Here is a 7,500-nt window from a genome sequence, read left to right on the forward strand (position 1 = left end):
CCAGTCGTTAGCCATGGCTGTATCTAACTCTGTCACTCAGTCTGAAAATACAAGAAATGTAAAATGAAAAATAGCTTAATAGAAACTTAAAATAATGTACTTGGAGATAGGCTATAGCAGAAAACTTCATAAATTTCCATTTGTTGTGTGAAGGGGCTGTAATTTTTTATATATATAAAACCAGATGGCATGGAAGTAGACAGCATGAAACATAATTCACTTTATTCCTTATACAGCGACGTTTGAGACCAATGTCTCATCATCCAGGTATAAAAATCAAAGATAAAAAACTGATAAGCAATACAGAATAACAGCTATAACTAGCTATAAAGAAACTAGTTCCCACATTAAACAACCACTCTTCATCTGTTCCCTTGTACATAGCTTAAACCACGCCCTTCTTCTTGTGTACTTACGGTGCATTTTCTATACAGCAACTGAACTCCGTTGAGACAAGGTGCCTTTTAACTACTCTTAATTTTAAATATGTTTCTTTTCTTGTAGCGTGATTTTTATTTCAACGATGTATCTTACTTTGCCTTACTTTGTTCAATGTATTTTGCATGTCAACAAAAAATAATTTGTTGTGCTGTATTGCTTATCAGTTTTTTATCTTTGATTTTAGCCTGGATGATGAGACATTGGTCTGGAAACGTCGCTGTATATGAATAAAGTGAATTATGTTTCTTGCTGACTACTTCCACGCCGGCTGGTTTTCTACTTTCCTGAGGATAGCCTCACCATCATGTTGAATTATATTATATATATATATATATATATATATATATATATATATATATATATATATATATATATATATATATATATACATATATATATATATATATATATATATGAATATATATTGATATATATATAATATATATATATATATATATATATATATATATATATATATGATATATATATGAAACATGGTATATATCATGCAAAAATGCCCACTAGGCCATACAAAGTCATAAAAGAAGTTGGAACATGACTGCCACTGCACACAAGGAATTACCTCTGCAAGCTAGCTGCTTGCATACCAGTGTTTTCCCCAACTCCCGACTCAGAAATTTATTTCTGTTTCCTTGATTGTGACTTGATTATTTCTATCATATTACTCAGAAGGGATAAACATGAAGTCCTCAAACATTGGGTCATTTCTGAATGGGGAAGTTGGGCAAAACACACTGGTATCATCCAGTTAGCTTGCCCAGGTATCATTCCTAGTGTGCAATTCCACTCAGGTTCCAACATCTTTTATGACTTGATGGCCTAGAAGGCAGGGCCCTCCCTTTTCAATTGAAAGACCTGTTGCTGGCCCTGACGTGAGTTATGCTTGCTGATAATATGAAATATATATATATATATTTATATATATATATATATATATATATATATATATATATATATATATATATATATACATTTTAATAAATATTCATACAATAGTAGTTCTTCATTTTCAACCTCTCAACACGAGATGTGTTTAAACCATAATACAATTCATTCAGTCCTTACGAAGCTTAATTGCCTTTCTTAAGTGCAATTAAATGAATTTTGAAAATTTTGTTATAAATTTTTTCCTAAATGGTTTCAAGCTGACTTAGTGTCTAAAATGAAGTAATGCCTAGGGTAGTTGTCACTTGGGGTTAGTTGTCCTCCGGGGGTCAATCCATCTATATGTCTAGCCATGGCTGTATCTGTGTCTGTGTGTAGAAATATATATATATATATATATATATATATATATATATATAGAATATATATAATATATATATATATATATATATACCATAGTCATATACTAATCATGTCAACTGTTGCCACTGATGTTTAAGTTCTGTAAAAATAAGCGTGTATTTCAGGATCTCTTTTAATATCATAAAAATAAAGAGTCATTCTTTTCCTCTTTGTTCTTTGTAACGTCCCATAACATTACTTTTTGAACTGGTACCTGAACTCCATAAAACCATGTTCATACTCCTCGAATTGCCCTGAAGTCGTAACTTCTTTCAGAATTTCAGGCTACCTTTAGCTTTTTACTTTGCCGGTGCCTTAAAAGCTTCCTTATTTCACTGCATTCCTGTTCTGTAAACCTGAGGGAAACTGCTTTCATGATCCACTCGATAACTTTCTTCTTCTGAGGGGTTAAGTGGAATCTATTCAGATAGGTACGAAATGTCACTTTCCAAATGCGGTCAAAGTGAGTCTCAGTATTCATTTTTTTTTTTTTATAACTTTTTATAACTTTTGCTCTTCAGGTCACTGGAGGCCATTATAACTTTCCAGTTGCTTTCCTGTTAGCCTTCAAGAATAACTTTTTCTTGAACCCTGCAGATTAACCAGGAAGCGTCTAACTTGTTGTTGCTTTTTAAATATGGAGAGCTTTTGTGAAGGTTACCGCTGCTGTTTTGTGTCACTTAAGATTATTACATTTTTCTTTCCATTTCATCATGAAAACTTTAGACATTTGAAAATATCTATATCTCAGTTTCAGGAACTATTTTTATTGCTCTAGTAAGGCTATTATTTTATTATATATATATATATATATATATATATATATATATATATATATATATATATATTTATATATATATATATATATATATATATATATATATATATATATATATATATATATATATATGTATGTGTGTGTGTGTATGTGTGTGTGTGTGTGTGTGTGTGTGTATTTGTATTCAAACAGCGGATGCCATTTTGCAACGGATATATTCTATAAGAGAGACAAAATTTTTTTGCTAAAAACCGTTATTTATTCCAGACTCATTGTGATGGCTTTAAGGCATTATCGACGGCTGTACAAAAAAAAAATATAAATCACACACAAATTGCAAATTACAAATGTACCATGAATGCGAACGTAAACCATTAAGAAGAACGACTTAAAAATAAGTAAAATACCACAAAATCAATAAAAAAGTATTTTAACAAATGTAAACATACAGAAGACAAGCAAAGCTAAATCAACCTATTCCGTGAAAGTTAGGACTGACAAGATAGACAAGAAAGGTATGTATGTATTTATATTTAGGTTTGGCTATTTAATGTAGGGATAGTTTATTTAAATTTATTCTAGAATTGCCCAGTTGATGGCTGTTGAGACTCGCCTAAAACTGAAAAATCTTTATTCTCGATAGATATTTATACATTTTCGAGACTAATATTAGAAAACTCGGGCTTGAAATTTTACTTTTACTGCCTGTCCAGTAGCTCATTTCATGATGAAAAATATTATTTTCAGAATCTTCTTGGGGATCCAATATAAATTCATTTTTGCTTTTAGGACACATATGAGTTTATTAACATTACGGGTACGTATAAGGGCATAAAACCATTTTTTGCAATTGAATAATGAACCGATGGTGCTTTAAATAGGCATGAGATGGACGTTAATGGCTCCATACTTATTTTGTATATTAAGAAGAGCTTTTTCTAAAAATCCCATCCAGTAAAAACGGAAATTTAGCGTAAAAATCCAATTTAGGAACAGTATAAATTGTATGGTTGATAGAGAAGCAAGCCAATTAGAAGTTAACGTTAAAGCCCTCTTATTAATACTCTTAAAGCATCAGTTTCTTTTTTTTTATTTCTTTTTCTTACTTCTTTAATAATTTATTTGGCATGATTATTAACAGTCTGAACAGGGAAACCTGCTGTAAGCAAATGCTTTTAAATAGGAACCATTGAGTGCTATTATCATAACAAAGGAGCAAACAGTTTATGCCGGTTCTGTAGTGCATTTGATTTCCAAATTCTGATGAACTATTTTATTTATTTTTAAAATATTTCGTTAATTTTACAACAAACTTTTTACAAATGATTAATACTTTTCAGTCTTTGTCATGTTATGTTTCTTAATAATTTCTTGCAATTCAAGATGAATCCATTTACTCAGCTCATTAACCGATGATTGAGTAATACCCTTTTACACAGGACACTCACTTATACATATATATATATATATATATATATATATATATATATATATATATATATATATATATATATATATATATATATATATATATATAGGCATATATATATTTATATATAGATAATAATATATATATATATTATTTATCTAATATATATATATATATATTATATATGTTGTATATTTCCATACATATATTTACATATATATATGTATATATTTAGCATTTTTCTAAAAAATATATATCCATAAATATACGGAATTTTATATATATATATATAAATCCATAATTTACAAATTACAAGTACATGAATTGAACAAACCACACACAGGACGATTTACACATTTAATAGATATATATATATATAAATATATATATATAAACTATTCCTAAAAATATAGAACATAAAATTTCAACTGTTCCTACTGATGTTTAAGTTCAGGAAATTAAAGAGTGTATTTCAGGATCTCTTCTTTATTACCATTAAAAGAACAGTTCATTTTTTTTTGTTCCTTTAATTTATTCCCATAACATTACTTTATCCACTGGTTTCCTGAACTCCATAAAACCATGTTCAAACTCCTTCTTGAATTGCCCTGAAGCCGGAACTTCAACCATGTTCAAACTCCTTCTTGAATTGCCCTGAAGCCGGAACTTCAACCATGTTCAAACTCCTTCTTGAATTGCCCTGAAGCCGGAACTTCTTTCAGAATTTCAGACTATTGTTAGTTTTTTTTATCGGTGCCTTAAGGCCCATTTATTTCACAATTCCAGTTCTGTAACCCTCCAGGGAAACTGAAATTTTAGCGGTAATCCATTCGATAAATTTCTTCTTCTAGAGAATTAAGTGGAATCTATTCAAGATAAAAAATGTTACTTTCAAATGTGGTCAAAGTGAGTTTTAATTCATTTTTTTATTATTTTTTGTTTTCAGGTTACCGGAGGAATTATAATTTCAGTTGCTTTCCTGTTCGAGCCCTCGAAGAATGACTATTTCCTTAAACTCTGCAGATTATATTTTCTGCGTTAACTTTTACCAATTTTTTAGGTATTGTAAAGTTTATTTATTCATTAAGAAATATTACATCTTTCTTTCCATATCACAAATTAAAACTTTAGATATTTGAAAATATCTATATTCAGTCCCTGGAACTATTTTTATTGCTCTAGTACAGGCTACACATTATATATAAATATATATATATATATATATATATATATATATATATATATATATATATATATATATATATATATATATATATATATATATATATATATATACATATATATGTGTGTGTGTATTCAAACAACGTTTGCCACAGGCGGATATACATCAACAAGGAGGGAGACACAACGAGTTTTTTACTAAAAATGGTTATTTATTCCGGACGCCTTTTAATGGTTTCATTACATTATCGAGGGCTGTACAAATATTATAAATAACACATACATTACAAATTAGAAATGCACCATCAATGTGAACTTAAGGCATTAAAAAGGACGACCTAAAAATAAGTAAAATGCCACAAGTTCCCTGAAAAATACCTTAACAAATTTAAAAATATAGAAGACAAGGAAAGCTGAATCAGCCTATTCAGTCACTATGATAGGACTGACAAGATAGACAAGGAAGGTACAGTGCCGGTGCCGCCAGGTTTGCTAGATTTTTGTTTAGCTTATGGCCAAATTTATTTAAAGAAAATATTTTGAAAATGGCCACTTTGGAAAAGTATTTGGCCAAAAATATGGTTAAAGATATAAAATGATTGAATTGTGTGAATTAACGTACCAACAACTAACTGTGCATAAATTATGCCTATATATTCGATTACATGTCATCAAAAATACTTTAAATTAAACTTAAAATACTTACAAGATAACACAGCTGTTAAATTGACAGCATTCCTGAAAATATTGAATATCTTGTTCTTCTTTTTCTGCAGTCTGAGTCGCAAAGGGTTTTGCTGTTTTGCATTTGTAGTATTTCGCGAGTACATTTCATGGCCAAACAGATTTTTCATGGCCACAGAGTTAAAAAAAATGGCCAAATTTAAAGACATTGGCCGTGAAATTTAATGAATGGCAACCTCTTGCCGGCATTTATTAATTTGGCTATTTAACGAAGGGACTAGCCATTTAATCCAGTGGTTCCCGACCTATGGTCCGCAAACCGGTGCTGGTCCGTCAAATTGTCAATTTATTTTACTTGTTTGTTTATCATTTTATTCATTTAATTTAAGAAAATAATAATCTGTCAAACTATTTTATATATTTTTATTTCAATTATTTAGCTTTTTTAAAAATTGAAATTATTGAGTGTGACTATTAATTTATTTTATTTATAGGGCCAGGCCAACGCGCGGCTATACGATTGATTTATTTACAGAGTTTGCAATCAATTTATTTTATTTATTTATTTTACGACCACTTTTTTTTTTTAATTTTATTTATTGAGTTAGTAATTTTTATTTAAAACCTGATTTATTTAAATGTTTCAAGATACTTTTTTAGTTGCTAATTTATTTTATTTTTTATTTATTTTATTTTTGAATCATTTATTTTGTCCTATTTAGGCAGGAATTTTAATTTTTCGAATGACAGATAGGATTGACGAGTTCAAAAGAAATTGCCGGTTTATTTATTAATAGGATCAAAAGAGTGTTTTGATTTGTTTCCATTTGTTTATTCAGTTGTTGATGATCAGAGAATTTTTTATTTATTGAGTTTGTATTTGGATTTTTCAACTTTTTATTTATTTATTTTTATTTATCCACGAACAGGAAATGAATGGGTTTAGTTTTTATCAAATGACTTTTATTTGAATTTATTGCAATTTATTTGTTCCCAAATTTATGGAAGATAATATTTAGAATTTTGTGAAATTATTTAATAGATTTATTTATTTTTAGATTTATTTGAATTATTAGAATTATTTTAGATTTTAGACTAATGATCATTTAAACATTAATTTTTTATGATTAATTAAAACAGCAATAAATGTTATTTGGCATTTTAATATTGACCAATTTATTTGTAGAGTATAACAATGTTGCAATTTAGATTTTTTATTTACACATTCCTCAATTTAAAAAAAAATTTTTTAATTTTTTAAATATTTAGGTTCCAATTTACAGATTTTTATTATTTTTTTTATTTAATTTAAAATAAAATTATTTTTTTTTTATTTATGGATTTATTTGAAACATTTATTCAAAATAAAATTATTTATTTATCTTCATTTAAAAATAAATATTTATTTATTTTATTTACTGTATCCTTTGAATTTATTTGCATATCGTTTATTGGTTCAAACTTATTTCCATTTTTCTTTATTCCCTTTCACTTACTATCTTATTTTTAGGGTTTGTTTTATTTGTTTTTTTTATCTGTTTTTTTAAGTTTATTTTGAAAATATTTTTCACAGTCAGCATTTGACACAGGAATGGTTAACATTTAGCAAGTTTGGAGATTTAGTATTTCCTTTTATTTATTTTTGACCAAAATTATTTAGTTTCAATTTTATTTTTTA

Source organism: Macrobrachium rosenbergii, chromosome 1 (assembly GCF_040412425.1).
Source record: "Macrobrachium rosenbergii isolate ZJJX-2024 chromosome 1, ASM4041242v1, whole genome shotgun sequence".
In the NCBI taxonomy this organism is placed as follows: domain Eukaryota; kingdom Metazoa; phylum Arthropoda; class Malacostraca; order Decapoda; family Palaemonidae; genus Macrobrachium; species Macrobrachium rosenbergii.